Source organism: Gorilla gorilla, chromosome 18, assembly GCF_029281585.2.
Source record: "Gorilla gorilla gorilla isolate KB3781 chromosome 18, NHGRI_mGorGor1-v2.1_pri, whole genome shotgun sequence".
NCBI lineage: Eukaryota > Metazoa > Chordata > Mammalia > Primates > Hominidae > Gorilla > Gorilla gorilla.
In genome coordinates this window covers 51,928,576-51,951,610 of record NC_073242.2, presented here as the reverse complement: position 1 = coordinate 51,951,610, position 23,035 = coordinate 51,928,576, and positions in this window count along the sequence as shown.

The following is a 23,035-nucleotide window of genomic DNA, read 5'->3' as shown; positions in this document are numbered from 1 at the left end:
ATGGAAAGGGAATGGAAATGGAACGGGAATGGAAATGGAACGGGAACGGAAATGGAACGGGAATGGAAATGGAACGGGAACGGAAACGGAACGAGAACGGAAATGGAACGGGAACGGAAACGGAACGGGAACGGAAATGGAACGGGAATGGTAACGGAACGGGAATGGAAATGGAACGGGAATGGAAATGGAACGGGAATGGAAATGGATCGGGAATGGAAATGGAACGGGAATGGTAATGGAACTGGAATGGAAATGGAACGGGAATGGAAAAGAAACGGGAATGGAAATGGAACGGGAATGGAAATGGAATGGGAATGGAAATGGAATGGAATGGAATGGAATGGAATGGAATGGAATGTACCGGAGTGGAGTGGAGTGGAGTGGAGTGGAGTAGAGTGCACTGGAACGGAATGGAATGGAATGGAATGGAATGGAATGGAACGGAACGGAATGTACCTGAGAAGCACGGAATGGAATGGAATGGAATGGAATGGAATGGAATGTACCGGAGTGGAGTGGAGTGGAATGGAGTGGAGTGGAGTGGAGTGGAGTGGAATGGAATGGAATGGAATGGAACGGAATGCAATGGAATGCAATGGAATGGAAAGGAATGGAATGGAATGGAATGGAATGGAATGGAATGGAATGGACACCAGTAGAATGGAATGGAATGGAATGGAATGGAATGGAATGGAATGGAATGGAATTCAATGGAATGGAATGGAATGGAATGGAATGGAATGGAATGGAATGGAATTCAATGGAATGGAATGGAATGGAATGGAATTCCATGGAATGGAATGGAATGGAATCGAATGGAATGGAATGGAATGGAATGGAATGGAATGGAATGGAATGGAATAGAATGGAATCAACCCGAGTAGAACGGAATGGAATGGAATGGAATGTAATGGAATGGAATGGAATGGAATGGAATGGAATGTACCAAAGTAGAACGGAATGGAATGGAATGGAATGGAATGGAATGGAATGGAATGGAATGGAATGGAATGCAATGTACCCGAGTAGAACGGAATGGAATGGAATGGAATGGATTGGAATGGAATGGAATGGAATGGAATGGAATGTAACCGAGTAGAACCGAATGGAATGTAATTGAATGGAATGTAACCGGGTTGAACAGAACGGAATGGAATGGAATGGAATGGAATGGTATGGAATGGAATGGAATGGAATTGAGTGCAATGCAATGCAATGGAATGCAATGGAATGGAAAGGAATGGAATGGAATGGAATGGAATCTACCCGAGTAGAACGGAATGGAATGGAATTGAATGGAATGTAACCGAGTAGAACGGAACGGAATGGAATGGAATGGAATGGAATGGAATGCAATGGAATGGAATGGAATGGAATGGAATGGAATGGAATGGAATGGACAGCAGTAGAATGGAATGGAATGGAATGGAATGGAATGGAATGGAATGGAATGGAATGGAATGGAATGGAATGGAATCTACCCGAGTAGAACGGAATGGAACGGAATGGAATGGAATGGAATGTACAGGAGCAGAACGGAATGGAATGCAATGGAATGGAATGGAATGTACCCGAGCAGAACGGAAAGGAATGAAATGGAAATGGAAAGGGAATGGAAATGGAACGGGAATGGAAATGGAACGGGAACGCAATTGAAACGGGAATGGAAATGGAACGGGAACGGAAACGGAACGAGAACGGAAATGGAACGGGAACGGAAACGGAACGGGAACGGAAATGGAACGGGAATGGAAAAGAAACGGGAATGGAAATGGAACGGGAATGGAAATGGAATGGGAATGGAAATGGAATGGAATGGAATGGAATGGAATGGAATGGAATGTACCGGAGTGGAGTGGAGTGGAGTGGAGTAGAGTGCACTGGAACGGAATGGAATGGAATGGAATGGAATGGAACGGAACGGAATGTACCTGAGAAGCACGGAATGGAATGGAATGGAATGGAATGGAATGGAATGGAATGTACCGGAGTGGAGTGGAGTGGAATGGAGTGGACTGGAGTGGTGTGGAGTGGAATGGAATGGAATGGAATGGAATGGAATGGAATGGAATGGAATGGAATGGAATGGAATGCAATGGAATGCAATGGAATGGAAAGGAATGGAATGGAATGGAATGGAATGGAATGGAATGGAATGGAATGGAATGGAATGGAATGGACAACAGTAGAATGGAATGGAATGGAATGGAATGGAATGGAATTCAATGGAATGGAATGGAATGGAATGGAATTCAATGGAATGGAATGGAATGGAATGGAATTCAATGGAATGGAATGGAATGGAATGGAATTCAATGGAATGGAATGGAATGGAATGGAATTCTATGGAATGGAATGGAGTGGAATCGAATGGAATTGAATGGAATCGAATGGAATGGAATGGAATAGAATGGAATCAACCCGAGTAGAACGGAGCGGAACGCAACGGAACGGAACGGAACGGAACGGGACGGAACGGAACGGAATGGAATGGAATGGAACGGAATTCCATGGAATGGAATGGAATGGAATGGAATGGAATGGAATTCGATGGAATGGAATGGAATGGATTGGAATGGAATGGAATAGAATGGAATTAACCCGAGTAGAACGGAACGGAACACAACGAAACGGAACGGAACGCAACGGAACGGAACGGAACGGAACGGAACGGAACGGAATGGAATGGAACGGAATTCAATGGAATGGAATGGAATGGAATGGAATTCTATGGAATGGAATGGAATGGAATGGAATGGAATGGAATGGAATGGAATTCCATGGAATGGAATGGAATGGAATGGAATGGAATGGAATTGAATGGAATCGAATGGAATCAAATGGGATCGAATGGAATGGAATGGAATAGAATGGAATCAACCCGAGTAGAACGGAATGGAATGGAATGGAATGGAATGGGATGGAATGGAATGGAATGGAATGGAATGGAACGGAATTCAATGGAATGGAATGGAATGGAATGGAATGGAATGGAATGGAATGGAATGGAATTCAATGGAATGGAATGGAACGGAATGGAATTCAATGGAATGGAATGGAATGGAATGGAATGGAATGGAATGGAATGGAATGGAATGGAATTCCATGGAATGGAATGGAATGGAATGGAATTCCATGGAATGGAATGGAATGGAATGGAATTCAATGGAATGGAATGGAATGGAATCGAATGGAATGGAATGGAATGGAATGGAATGAAATGGAATGGAATGGAATAGAATGGAATCAACCTGAGTAGAACGGAATGGAATGGAATGGAATGGAATGGAATGGAATGGAATGGAATGGAATGGAATGGAATGTACCAAAGTAGAACGGAATGGAATGGAATGGAATGGAATGGAATGGAATGGAATGGAATGGAATGGAATGGAATGGAATGTACACGAGTAGAACGGAATGGAATGGAATGGAATGGATTGGAATGGAATGGAATGGAATGGAATGGAATGTAACCGAGTAGAACGGAATGGAATGTAATTGAATGGAATGTAACTGAGTTGAACGGAACGGAATGGAATGGAATGGAATGGAATGGAATGGAATGGAATGGAATTGAGTGCAATGCAATGCAATGGAATGCAATGGAATGGAAAGGAATGGAATGGAATGGAATGGAATCTACCCGAGTAGAACGGAATGGAATGGAATTGAATGGAATGTAATCGAGTAGAACGGAACGGAATGGAATGGAATGGAATGGAATGCAATGGAATGGAATGGAATGGAATGGAATGGAATGGAATGGAATGGAATGGAATGGAATGGAATGGACACCAGTAGAATGGAATGGAATGGAATGGAATGGAATGGAATGGAATGGAATGGAATCTACCCGAGTAGAACGGAATGGAACGGAATGGAATGGAATGGAATGGACAGGAGCAGAACGGAATGGAATGCAATGGAATGGAATGGAATGTACCCGAGCAGAACGGAATGGAATGAAATGGAAATGGAAAGGGAATGGAAATGGAACGGGAATGGAAATGGTACGGGAACGGAAATGGAACGGGAATGGAAATGGAACGGGAACGGAAACGGAACGAGAACGGAAATGGAACGGGAACGGAAACGGAACGGGAACGGAAATGGAACGGGAATGGTAACGGAACGAGAATGGAAATGGAACGGGAATGGAAATGGAACGGGAATGGAAATGGATCGGGAATGGAAATGGAACGGGAATGGTAATGGAACTGGAATGGAAATGGAACGGGAATGGAAAAGAAACGGGAATGGAAATGGAACGGGAATGGAAATGGAATGGGAATGGAAATGGAATGGAATGGAATGGAATGGAATGGAATGGAATGTACCGGAGTGGAGTGGAGTGGAGTGGAGTGGAGTAGAGTGCACTGGAACGGAATGGAATGGAATGGAATGGAATGGAATGGAATGGAACGGAACGGAATGTACCTGAGAAGCACGGAATGGAATGGAATGGAATGGAATGGAATGGAATGGAATGTACCGGAGTGGAGTGGAGTGGAATGGAGTGGAGTGGAGTGGAGTGGAGTGAAATGGAATGGAATGGAATGGAATGGAATGCAGTGGAATGCAATGGAATGGAAACGAATGGAATGGAATGGAATGGAATGGAATGGAATGGAATGGAATGGACACCAGTAGAATGGAATGGAATGGAATGGAATGGAATGGAATGGAATGGAATGGAATGGAATTCAATGGAATGGAATGGAATGGAATGGAATTCTATGGAATGGAATGGAATGGAATTCAATGGAATGGAATGGAATGGAATGGAATGGAATGGAATTCTATGGAATGGAATGGAATGGATTGGAATGGAATGGAATGGAATGGAATGGAATGGAATGGAATGGAATGGACACCAGTAGAATGGAATGGAATGGAATGGAATGGAATGGAATGGAATGGAATGGAATTCAATGGAATGGAATGGAATGGAAAGGAATTCAATGGAATGGAATGGAATGGAATTCAATGGAATGGAATGGAATGGTATGGAATTCTATGGAATGGAATGGAGTGGAATCGAATGGAATCGAATGGAATCGAATGGAATGGAATGGAATAGAATGGAATCAACCCGAGTAGAACGGAACGGAACGCAACGGAACGGAACGGAACGGAACGGGACGGAACGGAACGGAATGGAATGGAATGGAACGGAATTCCATGGAATGGAATGGAATGGAATGGAATTCAATGGAATGGAATGGAATGGAATGGAATGGAATGGAATTCAATGGAATGGAATGGAATGGAATGGAATGGAATGGAATTCAATGGAATGGAATTCAATGGAATTCAATGGAATGGAATGCAATGGAATGGAATGGAATGGAATGGAATGGAATGGAATTCAATGGAATAGAATGGAATGGAATGGAATGGAAACGAATGGAATCGAATGGAATGGAATGGAATCGAATGGAATCGAATGGAATGGAATGGAATAGAATGGAATCAACCCGAGTAGAACGGAATGGAATGGAATGGAATGGAATGGAATGGAATGGAATGGAATGGAATGAAATGTTATGGAATGGAATGGAATGGAATTCAATGCAATTCAATTGAATGGAATGGAAGGGAATGGAATGGAGTGGAGTGGAGTGGAGTGGAGTGGAGTGGAGTGGAATGGAGTGGAATGGAATGGAATGGAATGGAATGGAATGGAATGGAATGGAATGGAATTCAATTTTATGGAATGGAAGGGAGTGGAATGGAGTGGAGTGGAGTGGAGTGGAGTGCAGTGGAGTGGAATGGAATGGAGTGGAATGGAATGGAATGGAATGGAATGGAATGGAATGGAATGGAATTCAATGGAGTGGAATGGAATGGTATGGAATGGAATGGAATGGAATGGAATTCAATGCAATGGAATGGAATGGAATCGAATGGAGTCAAATGGAATGGAATGGAATAGAATGGAATCAACCCGAGTAGAACGGAATGGAACGCAACGGAACGGAACGGAACGGAACGGAACGGAACGGAATGGAATGTAATGGAATGGAATGGAATGGAATGGAATGGAGCGGAATGGAATGCAATGGAATGGAATGGAATGGAATGGAATGGAATGGAATGGAATGGAGTCGAATGGAATCGAATGGAATGGAATGGAATAGAATGGAATCAACCCGAGTAGAATGGTACGGAACGGAACGGAACGGAACGGAATGGAATGATCAACCCGTGTAGAATGGAATGGAATGGAATTGAATAGAATGGAATCAACCCTAGTTGAACGGAACGGAACGCAACGGAACGGAACGGAACGGAACGGAATGGAATGGAATGGAAAGGAACGGAATTCAATGGAATGGAATGGAATGGAATGGAATTCTATGGAATGGAATGGAATTCAATGGAATGGAATGGAATGGAATGGAATGGAATGGAATGGAATGGAATGGAATGGAATGGAATGGAATTCCATGGAATGGAATGGAATGGAATGGAATGGAATTCAATGGAATGGAATGGAATGGAATGGAATGGAATGGAATGGAATGGAATCGAATGGAATCGAATGGAATCGAATGGAATCGAATGGAATCGAATGGAATGGAATGGAATAGAACGCAATCAACCCGAGTAGAATGGAATGGAATGGAATGGAATGGGATGGAATGGAATAGAATGGAATGGAATGGAATGGAATGGAATTCAAATGGAATGGAATGGAATGGAATTCTATGGAATGGAATGGAGTGGAATCGAATGGAATCGAATGGAATCGAATGGAATCGAATGGGATCGAATGGAATGGAATGGAATAGAATGGAATCAACCCGAGTAGAACGGAGCGGAACGCAACGGAACGGAACGGAACGGAACGGAACGGAAAGGATTGGAATGGAATGGAATGGAACGGAATTCAAAGGAATGGAATGGAACAGAATGGAATTCAATGGAAAGGAATGGAATGGAATGGAATGGAATTCAATGGAATGGAATGGAATGGAATGGAATGGAATGGAACGGAATTCTATGGAAAGGAATGGAATGGAATTCAATGGAATGGAATGGAATGGAATGGAACGGAATTCAATGGAATGGAATGGAATGGAATGGAATTCAATGGAATGGAATGGAATTCAATGGAATGGAATGGAATGGAATGGAATGGAATGGAATGGGATGGAATGGAATGGAATGGAATGGAATGGAATGGAATTCAAAGGAATGCAATGGAATGGAATGGAATGGAATGGAATTCAATGGAATGGAATGGAGTGGAATCGAATGGAATCGAATGGAATCGAATGAGATCGAATGGAATGGAATGGCATAGAATGGAATCAACCCGAGTAGAACGGAATGGAATGGAATGGAATGGAATGGAATGGAATGGAATGGAATTCAATGGAATGGAATGGAATGGAATGGAATGGAATGGAATGGAATGGAATGGAATCAACCCGAGTAGAACGGAACGGCACGCAACGGAACGGAACGGAACGGAACGGGACGGAACGGAACGGAATGGAATATAATGCAACGGAATTCAATGGAATGGAATGGAATGGAATGGAATTCAATGGAATCGAATGGAATCGAATGGAATCGATTGGAATCGAATGGAATCGAATAGAATGGAATGGAATAGAATTTAATCAACCCGAGTAGAGAGGAACGGAACGCAACGGAACGGAACGGAACGGAACGGGACGGAACGGAACGGAATGGAATGGAATGGAACGGAATTCAATTGAATGGAATGGAATGGAATGGAATTCAATGGAATGGAATGGAAAGGAATGGAATGGAATTCAATGGAATGGAATGGAATGGAATGGAATGGAATGGAATGGAATGGAATGGAATTCAATGGAATGGAATGGAGTGGAATGGAATGGAATCGAATGGAATTGAATGGAATCGAATGGAATCAAATGGGATCGAATGGAATGGAATGGAATAGAATGGAATCAACCCGAGTAGAACGGAATGGAATGGAATGGAATGGAATGGAATGGAATGGAATGGAATGGAATGGAATGGAATTCAATGGAATGGAATGGAATGGAATGGAATGGAATGGAATGGAATGGAATGGAATGGAATGGAATTCAATGGATTGGAATGGAACGGAAAGGAATTCAATGGAATGGAATGGAATGGAATGGAATGGAATTCAATGGAATGGAATGGAATGGAATGGAATGGAATGGAATGGAATGGAATTCCATGGAATGGAATGGAATGGAATGGAATTCCATGGAATGGAATGGAATGGAATCGATTGGAATGGAATGGAATGGAATGGAATGGAATGGAATGGAATAGAATGGAATCAACCCGAGTAGAACGGAATGGAATGGAATGGAATGTAATGGAATGGAATGGAATGGAATGGAATGGAATGGAATGTACCAAAGTAGAACGGAATGGAATGGAATGGAATGGAATGGAATGGAATGGAATGGAATGTACCCGAGTAGAACGGAATTTAATGGAATGGAATGGATTGGAATGGAATGGAATGGAATGGAATGGAATGTAACCGAGTAGAACGGAATGGAATGTAATTGAATGGAATGTAACCGAGTTGAACGGAACGGAATGGAATGGAATGGAATGGAATGGAATGGAATGGAATTGAGTGCAATGCAATGCAATGGAATGCAATGGAATGGAAAGGAATGGAATGGAATGGAATGGAATGGAATCTACCCGAGTAGAACGGAATGGAATGGAACTGAATGGAATGTAACCGAGTAGAACGGAACGGAATGGAATGGAATGGAATGGAATGGAATGCAATGGAATGGAATGGAATGGAATGGAATGGAATGGAATGGAATGGAATGGACACCAGTAGAATGGAATGGACTGGAATGGAATGGAATGGAATGGAATGGACAGGAGCAGAACGGAATGGAATGCAATGGAATGGAATGGAATGTACCGGAGCAGAACGGAATGGAATGAAATGGAAATGGAAAGGGAATGGAAATAGAACGGGAATGGAAATGGAACGGGAACGGAAATGGAACGGGAATGGAAATGGAACGGGAACGGAAATGGAACGGGAATGGAAATGGAACGGGAACGGAAACGGAACGAGAACGGAAATGGAGTGGGAACGGAAACGGAACGGGAACGGAAATGGAACGGGAATGGTAACGGAACGGGAATGGAAATGGAACGGGAATGGAAAAGGAACGGGAATGGAAATGGATCGGGAATGGAAATGGAACGGGAATGGTAATGGAACTGGAATGGAAATGGAACGGGAATGGAAAAGAAACGGGAATGGAAATGGAACGGGAATGGAAAAGGAATGGGAATGGAAATGGAATGGAATGGAATGGAATGGAATGGAATGGAATGTACCGGAGTGGAGTTGAGTGGAGTGGAGTGGAGTAGAGTGCACTGGAACGGAATGGAATGGAATGGAATGGAATGGAACGGAACGGAATGTACCCGAGAAGCACGGAATGGAATGGAATGGAATGGAATGGAATGGAATGGAATGGAATGGAATGTACCGGAGTGGAGTGGAGTGGAATGGAGTGGAGTGGAGTGGAGTGGAGTGGAATGGAATGGAATGGAATGGAATGGAATGCAATGGAATGCAATGGAATGGAAAGGAATGGAATGGAATGGAATGGAATGGAATGGAATGGAATGGACACCAGTAGAATGGAATGGAATGGAATGGAATGGAATGGAATGGAATGGAATGGAATGGAATTCAATGGAATGGAATGGAATGGAATGGAATTCTATGGAATGGAATGGAATGGAATTCAATGGAATGGAATGGAATGGAATGGAATTCTATGGAATGGAATGGAGTGGAATCGAATGGAATCGAATGGAATCGAATGGAATCGAATGGAATAGAATGGAATCAACCCGAGTAGAACGGAACGGAACGCAACGGAACGGAACGGAACGGAACGGGATGGAAAGGAACGGAATGGAATGGAATGGAACGGAATTCCATGGAATGGAATGGAATGGAATTCCATGGAATGGAATGGAATGGAATGGAATGGAATGGAATGGAATGGAATTCAATGGAATGGAATGGAATGGATTGGAATGGAATGGAATAGAATGGAATCAACCCGAGTAGAACGGAACGGAACACAACGGAACGGAACGGAACGCAACGGAACGGAACGGAATGGAACGGAACGGAATGGAATGGAATGGAACGGAATTCAATGGAATGGAATGGAATGGAATGGAATTCTATGGAATGGAATGGAATGGAATGGAATGGAATGGAATGGAAATCAATGAAATGGAATGGAATGGAATGGAATGGAATGGAATTCTATGGAATGGAATGGAATGGAACGGAATGGAATGGAATTCTATGGAATGGAATGGAATGGAATGGAATGGAATGGAATGGAATGGAACGGAATTCGATGGAATGGAATGGAATGGAATGGAATGGAATGGAATGGAATTCAATGGAATGGAAAGGAATGGAATGGAATGGAATGGAATTCAATGGAATGGAATGGAATGGAATGGAACGGAATGGAATTCAATGGAATGGAATGGAATGGCAACGAATGGAATCGAATGCAATCGAATGGAATCGATTGGAATTGAATGGAATCGAATGGAATGGAATGGAATAGAATGGAATCAACCTGAGTAGAACGGAACGGCACGCAACGGAACGGAACGGAACGGAACGGGACGGAACGGAAGGGAATGGAATGGAATGGAACGGAATTCAATGGAATGGAATGGAATGGAATGGAATGGAATGGAATGGAATGGAATGGAATGGAATGGAATAGAATGGAATCAACCCGAGTAGAACGGAACGGAACGCAACGGAACGGAACGGAACGCAACGGAACGGAACGGAACGGAACGGAAAGGAACGGAATGGAATGGAATGGAAAGGAACGGAATTCAATGGAATGGAATGGAATGGAATGGAATTCTATGGAATGGAATGGAATTCAATGGAATGGAATGGAATGGAATGGAATGGAATGGAATGGAATTCAATGGAATGGAATGGAATGGAATGGAATGGAATGGAATTCTATGGAATGGAATGGAATGGAATGGAATGGAATGGAATGGAATGGAATGGAATTGAACGGAATTCTATGGAATGGAATGGAATGGAATTCAATGGAATGGAATGGAATGGAATTCAATGGAATGGAATGGAATGGAATGGAATGGAATTCAAAGGAATGGAAAGGAATGGAATGGAATGGAATGGAATTCAATGGAATGGAATGGAATGGAATGGAACGGAATGGAATTCAATGGAATGGAATGGAATGGAATGGAATGGATTGGAATGGAATGGAATGGAATGGAATGGAATTCAATGGAATGGAATGGAATGGAATGGAATGGCAACGAATGGAATCGAATGCAATCGAATGGAATCGATTGGAATCGAATGGAATCGAATGGAATGGAATGGAATAGAATGGAATCAACCTCAGTAGAACGGAACGGCACGCAACGGAACGGAACGGAACGGAACGGGACGGAACGGAAGGGAATGGAATGGAATGGAACGGAATTCAATGGAATGGAATGGAATGGAATGGAATGGAATGGAATGGAATAGAATGGAATCAACCCGAGTAGAACGGAACGGAACGCAACGGAACGGAATGGAACGCAACGGAACGGAACGGAACGGAACGTAACGGAATGGAATGGAATGGAAAGGAACGGAATTCAATGGAATGGAATGGAATGGAATGGAATGGATTGGAATGGAATGGAATGGAATGGAATGGAATTCAATGGAATGGAATGGAATGGAATGGAATGGAATGGAATTCCATGGAATGGAATGGAATGGAATGGAATTCCATGGAATGGAATGGAATGGAATGGAATGGAATGGAATGGAATCGAATGGAATCGAATGGAATCGAATGGAATCGAATGGAATAGAATGCAAACCCGAGTAGAATGGAATGGAATGGAATGGAATGGAATGGAATGGAATGGAATGGAATGGAATGGAATTCAAATGGAATGGAATGGAATGGAATTCTATGGAATGGAATGGAGTGGAATCGAATGGAATCGAATGGAATCGAATGGAATCGAATGGGATCGAATGGAATGGAATGGAATAGAATGGAATCAACCCGAGTAGAACGGAGCGGAACGCAACGGAACGGAACGGAACGGAATGGAACGGAAAGGAATGGAATGGAATGGAATGGAACGGAATTCAAAGGAATGGAATGGAACAGAATGGAATTCAATGGAATGGAATGGAATGGAATGGAATGGAATTCAATGGAATGGAATGGAATGGAATGGAATGGAATGGAATGGAATGGAACGGAACGGAATTCTATGGAATAGAATGGAATGGAATTCTATGGAATGGAATGGAATGGAATGGAATGGAATGGAACGGAATTCAATGGAATGGAATGGAATGGAATGGAATTCAACGGAATGGAATGGAATTCAATGGAATGGAATGGAATGGAATGGAATGGAATGGAATGGAATGGAATGGAATGGAATTCCATGGAATGGAATGGAATGGAATGGAATTCCATGGAATGGAATGGAATGGAATGGAATGGAATGGAATGGAATGGAATGGAATGGAATGGAATAGAATGGAATCAACCCGAGTAGAACGGAATGGAATGGAATGGAATGTAATGTAATGGAATGGAATGGAATGGAATGGAATGGAATGTACCAAAGTAGAACGGAATGGAATGGAATGGAATGGAATGGAATGGAATGGAATGGAATGGAATGGAATGGAATGCAATGTACCCGAGTAGAACGGAATGGAATGAAATGGAATGGATTGGAATGGAATGGAATGGAATGGAATGGAATGTAACCGAGTAGAACGGAATGGAATGTAATTGAATGGAATGTAACCGGGTTGAACGGAACGGAATGGAATGGAATGGAATGGAATGGAATGGAATGGAATGGAATGGAATGGAATGGAATGGAATGGAATTGAGTGCAATGCAATGCAATGGAATGCAATGGAATGGAAAGGAATGGAATGGAATGGAATGGAATCTACCCGAGTAGAACGGAATGGAATGGAATTGAATGGAATGTAACCGAGTAGAACGGAACGGAATGGAATGGAATGGAATGGAATGGAATGCAATGGAATGGAATGGAATGGAATGGAATGGAATGGAATGGAATGGAATGGACACCAGTAGAATGGAATGGAATGGAATGGAATGGAATGGAATGGAATGGAATGGAATGGAATGGAATGGAATGGAATGGAATCTACCCGAGTTGAACGGAATGGAACGGAATGGAATGGAATGGAATGTACAGGAGCAGAACGGAATGGAATGCAATGGAATGGAATGGAATGTACCCGAGCAGAACGGAAAGGAATGAAATGGAAATGGAAAGGGAATGGAAATGGAACGGGAATGGAAATGGAACGGGAACGCAATTGAAACGGGAATGGAAATGGAACGGGAACGGAAACGGAACGAGAACGGAAATGGAACGGGAACGGAAACGGAACGGGAACGGAAATGGAACGGGAATGGTAACGGAACAGGAATGGAAATGGAACGGGAATGGAAAAGGAACGGGAATGGAAATGGATCGGGAATGGAAATGGAACGGGAATGGTAATGGAACGGGAATGGAAATGGAACGGGAATGGAAAAGAAACGGGAATGGAAATGGAACGGGAATGGAAATGGAATGGGAATGGAAATGGAATGGAATGGAATGGAATGGAATGGAATGGAATGTACCGGAGTGGAGTGGAGTGGAGTGGAGTAGAGTGCACTGGAACGGAATGGAATGGAATGGAATGGAATGGAACGGAACGGAATGTACCTGAGAAGCACGGAATGGAATGGAATGGAATGGAATGGAATGGAATGGAATGGAATGTACCGGAGTGGAGTGGAGTGGAATAGAGTGGACTGGAGTGGTGTGGAGTGGAATGGAATGGAATGGAATGGAATGGAATGGAATGGAATGGAATGGACACCTGTAGAATGGAATGGAATGGAATGGAATGGAATGGAATGGAATGGAATGGAATTCAATGGAATGGAATGGAATGGAATGGAATTCTATGGAATGGAATGGAATGGAATTCAATGGAATGGAATGGAATGGAATGGAATGGAATGGAATGGAATTCAATGGAATGGAATGGAATGGATTGGAATGGAATGGAATGGAATGGAATGGAATTCAATGGAATGGAATGGAATGGAATGGAATGGAATGGAATTCAATGGAATGGAATGGAATGGAATGGAATGGAATGGAATGGAATGGAATGGAATGGAATCGAATGGAATCGAATGGATTCGAATGGAATCGAATGGAATAGAATGCAAACCCGAGTAGAATGGAATGGAATGGAATGGAATGGAATGGAATGGAATGGAATGGAATGGAATGGAATGGAATGGAATAGAATGGAATGGAATGGAATGGAATGGAATTCAAATGGAATGGAATGGAATGGAATTCTATGGAATGGAATGGAGTGGAATCGAATGGAATCGAATGGAATCGAATGGAATCGAATGGGATCGAATGGAATGGAATGGAATAGAATGGAATCAACCCGAGTAGAACGGAGCTGAACGCAACGGAACGGAACGTAACGGAACGGAACGGAAAGGAATGGAATGGAATGGAATGGAACGGAATTCAAAGGAATGGAATGGAACAGAATGGAATTCAATGGAATGGAATGGAATGGAATGGAATGGAATTCAATGGAATGGAATGGAATGGAATGGAATGGAATGGAATGGAATGGAATGGAACGGAACGGAATTCTATGGAATAGAATGGAATGGAATTCTATGGAATGGAATGGAATGGAATGGAATGGAATGGAACGGAATTCAATGGAATGGAATGGAATGGAATGGAATTCAACGGAATGGAATGGAATTCAATGGAATGGAATGGAATGGAATGGAATAGAATGGAATGGAATGGAATGGAATGGAATGGAATTCAATGGAATGGAATGGAATGGAATGGAATTCCATGGAATGGAATGGAATGGAATCGAATGGAATGGAATGGAATGGAATGGAATGGAATGGAATAGAATGGAATCAACCCGTGTAGAACGGAATGGAATGGAATGGAATGGAATGGAATGGAATGGAATGGAATGGAATGGAATGTACCAAAGTAGAACGGAATGGAATGGAATGGAATGGAATGGAATGGAATGGAATGGAATGGAATTCCATGGAATGGAATGGAATGGAATGGAATTCAATGGAATGGAATGGATTGGAATGGAATGGAATGGAATGGAATGGAATGGAATGAAATGGAATGGAATGGAATAGAATGGAATCAACCTGAGTAGAACGGAATGGAATGGAATGGAATGGAATGGAATGGAATGGAATGGAATGGAATGGAATGTACCAAAGTAGAACGGAATGGAATGGAATGGAATGGAATGGAATGGAATGGAATGGAATGGAATGGAATGGAATGTACACGAGTAGAACGGAATGTAATGGAATGGAATGGATTGGAATGGAATGGAATGGAATGGAATGGAATGTAACCGAGTAGAACGGAATGGAATGTAATTGAATGGAATGTAACCGAGTTGAACGGAACGGAATGGAATGGAATGGAATGGAATGGAATGGAATGGAATGGAATGGAATTGAGTGCAATGCAATGCAATGGAATGCAATGGAATGGAAAGGAATGGAATGGAATGGAATGGAATCTACCCGAGTAGAACGGAATGGAATGGAATTGAATGGAATGTAACCGAGTAGAACGGAACGGAATGGAATGGAATGGAATGGAATGGAATGCAATAGAATGGAATGGAATGGAATGGAATGGAATGGAATGGAATGGAATGGAATGGACACCAGTAGAATGGAATGGAATGGAATGGAATGGAATGGAATGGAATGGAATGGAATGGAATGGAATGGAATGGAATTCAATGGAATGGAATGGAACGGAATGGAATTCAATGGAATGGAATGGAATGGAATGGAATGGAATGGAATGGAATGGAATGGAATTCCATGGAATGGAATGGAATGGAATGGAATTCCATGGAATGGAATGGAATGGAATGGAATTCCATGGAATGGAATGGAATGGAATGGAATTCCATGGAATGGAATGGAATGGAATGGAATTCAATGGAATGGAATGGATTGGAATGGAATGGAATGGAATGGAATGGAATGGAATGAAATGGAATGGAATGGAATAGAATGGAATCAACCTGAGTAGAACGGAATGGAATGGAATGGAATGGAATGGAATGGAATGGAATGGAATGGAATGGAATGGAATGGAATGGAATGTACCAAAGTAGAACGGAATGGAATGGAATGGAATGGAATGGAATGGAATGGAATGGAATGGAATGGAATGGAATGGAATGGAATGTACACGAGTAGAACGGAATGTAATGGAATGGAATGGATTGGAATGGAATGGAATGGAATGGAATGGAATGTAACCGAGTAGAACGGAATGGAATGTAATTGAATGGAATGTAACCGAGTTGAACGGAACGGAATGGAATGGAATGGAATGGAATGGAATGGAATGGAATGGAATGGAATTGAGTGCAATGCAATGCAATGGAATGCAATGGAATGGAAAGGAATGGAATGGAATGGAATGGAATCTACCCGAGTAGAACGGAATGGAATGGAATTGAATGGAATGTAATCGAGTAGAACGGAACGGAATGGAATGGAATGGAATGGAATGCAATGGAATGGAATGGAATGGAATGGAATGGAATGGAATGGAATGGAATGGAATGGAATGGACACCAGTAGAATGGAATGGAATGGAATGGAATGGAATGGAATGGAATGGAATGGAATCTACCCGAGTAGAACGGAATGGAACGGAATGGAATGGAATGGAATGGACAGGAGCAGAACGGAATGGAATGCAATGGAATGGAATGGAATGTACCCGAGCAGAACGGAATGGAATGAAATGGAAATGGAAAGGGAATGGAAATGGAACGGGAATGGAAATGGAACGGGAACGGAAATGGAACGGGAATGGAAATGGAACGGGAACGGAAACGGAACGAGAACGGAAATGGAACGGGAACGGAAACGGAACGGGAACGGAAATGGAACGGGAATGGTAACGGAACGGGAATGGAAATGGAACGGGAATGGAAATGGAACGGGAATGGAAATGGATCGGGAATGGAAATGGAACGGGAATGGTAATGGAACTGGAATGGAAATGGAACGGGAATGGAAAAGAAACGGGAATGGAAATGGAACGGGAATGGAAATGGAATGGGAATGGAAATGGAATGGAATGGAATGGAATGGAATGGAATGGAATGTACCGGAGTGGAGTGGAGTGGAGTGGAGTGGAGTAGAGTGCACTGGAACGGAATGGAATGGAATGGAATGGAATGGAATGGAACGGAACGGAATGTACCTGAGAAGCACGGAATGGAATGGAATGGAATGGAATGGAATGGAATGTACCGGAGTGGAGTGGAGTGGAATGGAGTGGAGTGGAGTGGAGTGGAGTGGAATGGAATGGAATGGAATGGAACGGAATGCAATGGAATGCAATGGAATGGAAAGGAATGGAATGGAATGGAATGGAATGGAATGGAATGGAATGGAATGGAATGGAATGGACACCAGTAGAATGGAATGGAATGGAATGGAATGGAATGGAATGGAATGGAATGGAATTCAATGGAATGGAATGGAATGGAATGGAATGGAATGGAATGGAATGGAATGGAATGGAATTGAATGGAATCAACCCGAGTAGAACGGAATGTAATGGAATGGAATGTAATGGAATGGAATGGAATGGAATGGAATGGAATGTACCAAAGTAGAACGGAATGGAATGGAATGGAATGGAATGGAATGGAATGGAATGGAATGGAATGGAATGGAATGCAATGTACCCGAGTAGAACGGAATGGAATGGAATGGAATGGATTGGAATGGAATGGAATGGAATGGAATGGAATGGAATGTAACCGAGTAGAACGGAATGGAATGTAATTGAATGGAATGTAACCGGGTTGAACGGAACGGAATGGAATGGAATGGAATGGAATGGAATGGAATGGAATGGAATTGAGTGCAATGCAATGCAATGGAATGCAATGGAATGGAAAGGAATGGAATGGAATGGAATGGAATCTACCCGAGTAGAACGGAATGGAATGGAATTGAATGGAATGTAACCGAGTAGAACGGAACGGAATGGAATGGAATGGAATGGAATGGAATGCAATAGAATGGAATGGAATGGAATGGAATGGAATGGAATGGAATGGAATGGACACCAGTAGAATGGAATGGAATGGAATGGAATGGAATGGAATGGAATGGAATGGAATGGAATGGAATGGAATCTACCCGAGTAGAACGGAATGGAACGGAATGGAATGGAATGAAATGTACAGGAGCAGAACGGAATGGAATGCAATGGAATGGAATGGAATGTACCCGAGCAGAACGGAAAGGAATGAAATGGAAATGGAAAGGGAATGGAAATGGAACGGGAATGGAAATGGAACGGGAACGCAATTGAAACGGGAATGGAAATGGAACGGGAACGGAAACGGAACGAGAACGGAAATGGAACGGGAACGGAAACGGAACGGGAACGGAAATGGAACGGGAATGGTAACGGAACAGGAATGGAAATGGAACGGGAATGGAAAAGGAACGGGAATGGAAATGGATCGGGAATGGAAATGGAACGGGAATGGTAATGGAACGGGAAAGGAAATGGAACGGGAATGGAAAAGAAACGGGAATGGAAATGGAACGGGAATGGAAATGGAATGGGAATGGAAATGGAATGGAATGGAATGGAATGGAATGGAATGGAATGTACCGGAGTGGAGTGGAGTGGAGTGGAGTAGAGTGCACTGGAACGGAATGGAATGGAATGGAATGGAACGGAACGGAATGTACCTGAGAAGCACGGAATGGAATGGAATGGAATGGAATGGAATGGAATGGAATGGAATGTACCGGAGTGGAGTGGAGTGGAATGGAGTGGACTGGAGTGGTGTGGAGTGGAATGGAATGGAATGGAATGGAATGGAATGGAATGCAATGGAATGCAATGGAATGGAAAGGAATGGAATGGAATGGAATGGAATGGAATGGAATGGAATGGAATGGAATGGACAACAGTAGAATGGAATGGAACGGAATGGAATGGAATGGAATGGAATGGAATGGAATGGAATGGAATGGAATGGAATGGAATTCAATGGAATGGAATGGAATGGAATGGAATTCAATGGAATGGAATGGAATTCTATGGAATGGAATGGAGTGGAATCGAATGGAATCGAATGGAATCGAATGGAATGGAATGGAATAGAATGGAATCAACCCGAGTAGAACGGAGCGGAACGCAACGGAACGGAACGGAACGGAACGGGACGGAACCGAACGGAATGGAATGGAATGGAACGGAATTCCATGGAATGGAATGGAATGGAATGGAATTCAATGGAATGGAATGGAATGGAATGGAATGGAATTCGATGGAATGGAATGGAATGGATTGGAATGGAATGGAATAGAATGGAATCAACCCGAGTAGAACGGAACGGAACACAACGGAACGGAACGGAACGCAACGGAACGGAACGGAACGGAACGGAACGGAACGGAATGGAATGGAATGGAACGGAATTCAATGGAATGGAATGGAATGGAATGGAATTCTATGGAATGGAATGGAATGGAATGGAATGGAATGGAATTCCATGGAATGGAATGGAATGGAATGGAATGGAATGGAATTCAATGGAATGGAATGGAGTGGAATGGAATGGAATCGAATGGAATTGAATGGAATCGAATGGAATCAAATGGGATCGAATGGAATGGAATGGAATAGAATGGAATCAACCCGAGTAGAACGGAATGAAATGGAATGGAATGGAATGGGATGGAATGGAATGGAATGGAATGGAATGGAACGGAATTCAATGGAATGGAATGGAATGGAATGGAATGGAATGGAATGGAATGGAATTCAATGGAATGGAATGGAACGGAATGGAATTCAATGGAATGGAATGGAATGGAATGGAATGGAATGGAATGGAATGGAATTCCATGGAATGGAATGGAATGGAATGGAATTCCATGGAATGGAATGGAATGGAATGGAATTCAATGGAATGGAATGGATTGGAATGGAATGGAATGGAATGGAATGAAATGGAATGGAATGGAATAGAATGGAATCAACCTGAGTAGAACGGAATGGAATGGAATGGAATGGAATGGAATGGAATGGAATGGAATGGAATGGAATGGAATGGAATGTACCAAAGTAGAACGGAATGGAATGGAATGGAATGGAATGGAATGGAATGGAATGGAATGGAATGGAATGGAATGTACACGAGTAGAACGGAATGTAATGGAATGGAATGGATTGGAATGGAACGGAATGGAATGGAATGGAATGTAACCGAGTAGAACGGAATGGAATGTAATTGAATGGAATGTAACCGAGTTGAACGGAACGGAATGGAATGGAATGGAATGGAATGGAATGGAATGGAATGGAATGGAATTGAGTGCAATGCAATGCAATGGAATGCAATGGAATGGAAAGGAATGGAATGGAATGGAATGGAATCTACCCGAGTAGAACGGAATGGAATGGAATTGAATGGAATGTAATCGAGTAGAACGGAACGGAATGGAATGGAATGGAATGGAATGCAATGGAATGGAATGGAATGGAATGGAATGGAATGGAATGGAATGGACACCAGTAGAATGGAATGGGATGGAATGGAATGGAATGGAATGGAATGGAATCTACCCGAGTAGAACGGAATGGAACGGAATGGAATGGAATGGAATGGACAGGAGCAGAACGGAATGGAATGCAATGGAATGGAATGGAATGTACCCGAGCAGAACGGAATGGAATGAAATGGAAATGGAAAGGGAATGGAAATGGAACGGGAATGGAAATGGAACGGGAACGGAAATGGAACGGGAATGGAAATGGAACGGGAACGGAAACGGAACGAGAACCGAAATGGAACGGGAACGGAAACGGAACGGGAACGGAAATGGAACGGGAATGGTAACGGAACGGGAATGGAAATGGAACGGGAATGGAAATGGAACGGGAATGGAAATGGATCGGGAATGGAAATGGAACGGGAATGGTAATGGAACTGGAATGGAAATGGAACGGGAATGGAAAAGAAACGGGAATGGAAATGGAACGGGAATGGAAATGGAATGGGAATGGAAATGGAATGGAATGGAATGGAATGGAATGGAATGGAATGTACCGGAGTGGAGTGGAGTGGAGTGGAGTGGAGTAGAGTGCACTGGAACGGAATGGAATGGAATGGAATGGAATGGAATGGAACGGAACGGAATGTACCTGAGAAGCACGGAATGGAATGGAATGGAATGGAATGGAATGGAATGTACCGGAGTGGAGTGGAGTGGAATGGAGTGGAGTGGAGTGGAGTGGAGTGGAATGGAATGGAATGGAATGGAACGGAATGCAATGGAATGCAATGGAATGGAAAGGAATGGAATGGAATGGAATGGAATGGAATGGAATGGAATGGACACCAGTAGAATGGAATGGAATGGAATGGAATGGAATGGAATGGAATGGAATGGAATTCAATGGAATGGAATGGAATGGAATGGAATGGAATGGAATGGAATGGAATGGAATTCAATGGAATGGAATGGAATGGAATGGAATTCCATGGAATGGAATGGAATGGAATCGAATGGAATGGAATGGAATGGAATGGAATGGAATGGAATAGAATGGAATCAACCCGAGTAGAACGGAATGGAATGGAATGGAATGTAATGGAATGGAATGGAATGGAATGGAATGGAATGTACCAAAGTAGAACGGAATGGAATGGAATGGAATGGAATGGAATGGAATGGAATGGAATGGAATGGAATGCAATGTACCCGAGTAGAACGGAATGGAATGGAATGGAATGGATTGGAATGGAATGGAATGGAATGGAATGGAATGTAACCGAGTAGAACCGAATGGAATGTAATTGAATGGAATGTAACCGGGTTGAACAGAACGGAATGGAATGGAATGGAATGGAATGGAATGGAATGGAATGGAATTGAGTGCAATGCAATGCAATGGAATGCAATGGAATGGAAAGGAATGGAATGGAATGGAATGGAATCTACCCGAGTAGAACGGAATGGAATGGAATTGAATGGAATGTAACCGAGTAGAACGGAACGGAATGGAATGGAATGGAATGGAATGGAATGCAATGGAATGGAATGGAATGGAATGGAATGGAATGGAATGGAATGGAATGGACACCAGTAGAATGGAATGGAATGGAATGGAATGGAATGGAATGGAATGGAATGGAATGGAATGGAATCTACCCGAGTAGAACGGAATGGAACGGAATGGAATGGAATGGAATGTACAGGAGCAGAACGGAATGGAATGCAATGGAATGGAATGGAATGTACCCGAGCAGAACGGAAAGGAATGAAATGGAAATGGAAAGGGAATGGAAATGGAACGGGAATGGAAATGGAACGGGAACGCAATTGAAACGGGAATGGAAATGGAACGGGAACGGAAACGGAACGAGAACGGAAATGGAACGGGAACGGAAACGGAACGGGAACGGAAATGGAACGGGAATGGTAACGGAACAGGAATGGAAATGGAACGGGAATGGAAAAGGAACGGGAATGGAAATGGATCGGGAATGGAAATGGAACGGGAATGGTAATGGAACGGGAATGGAAATGGAACGGGAATGGAAAAGAAACGGGAATGGAAATGGAACGGGAATGGAAATGGAATGGGAATGGAAATGGAATGGAATGGAATGGAATGGAATGGAATGGAATGGAATGTACCGGAGTGGAGTGGAGTGGAGTGGAGTAGAGTGCACTGGAACGGAATGGAATGGAATGGAATGGAATGGAACGGAACGGAATGTACCTGAGAAGCACGGAATGGA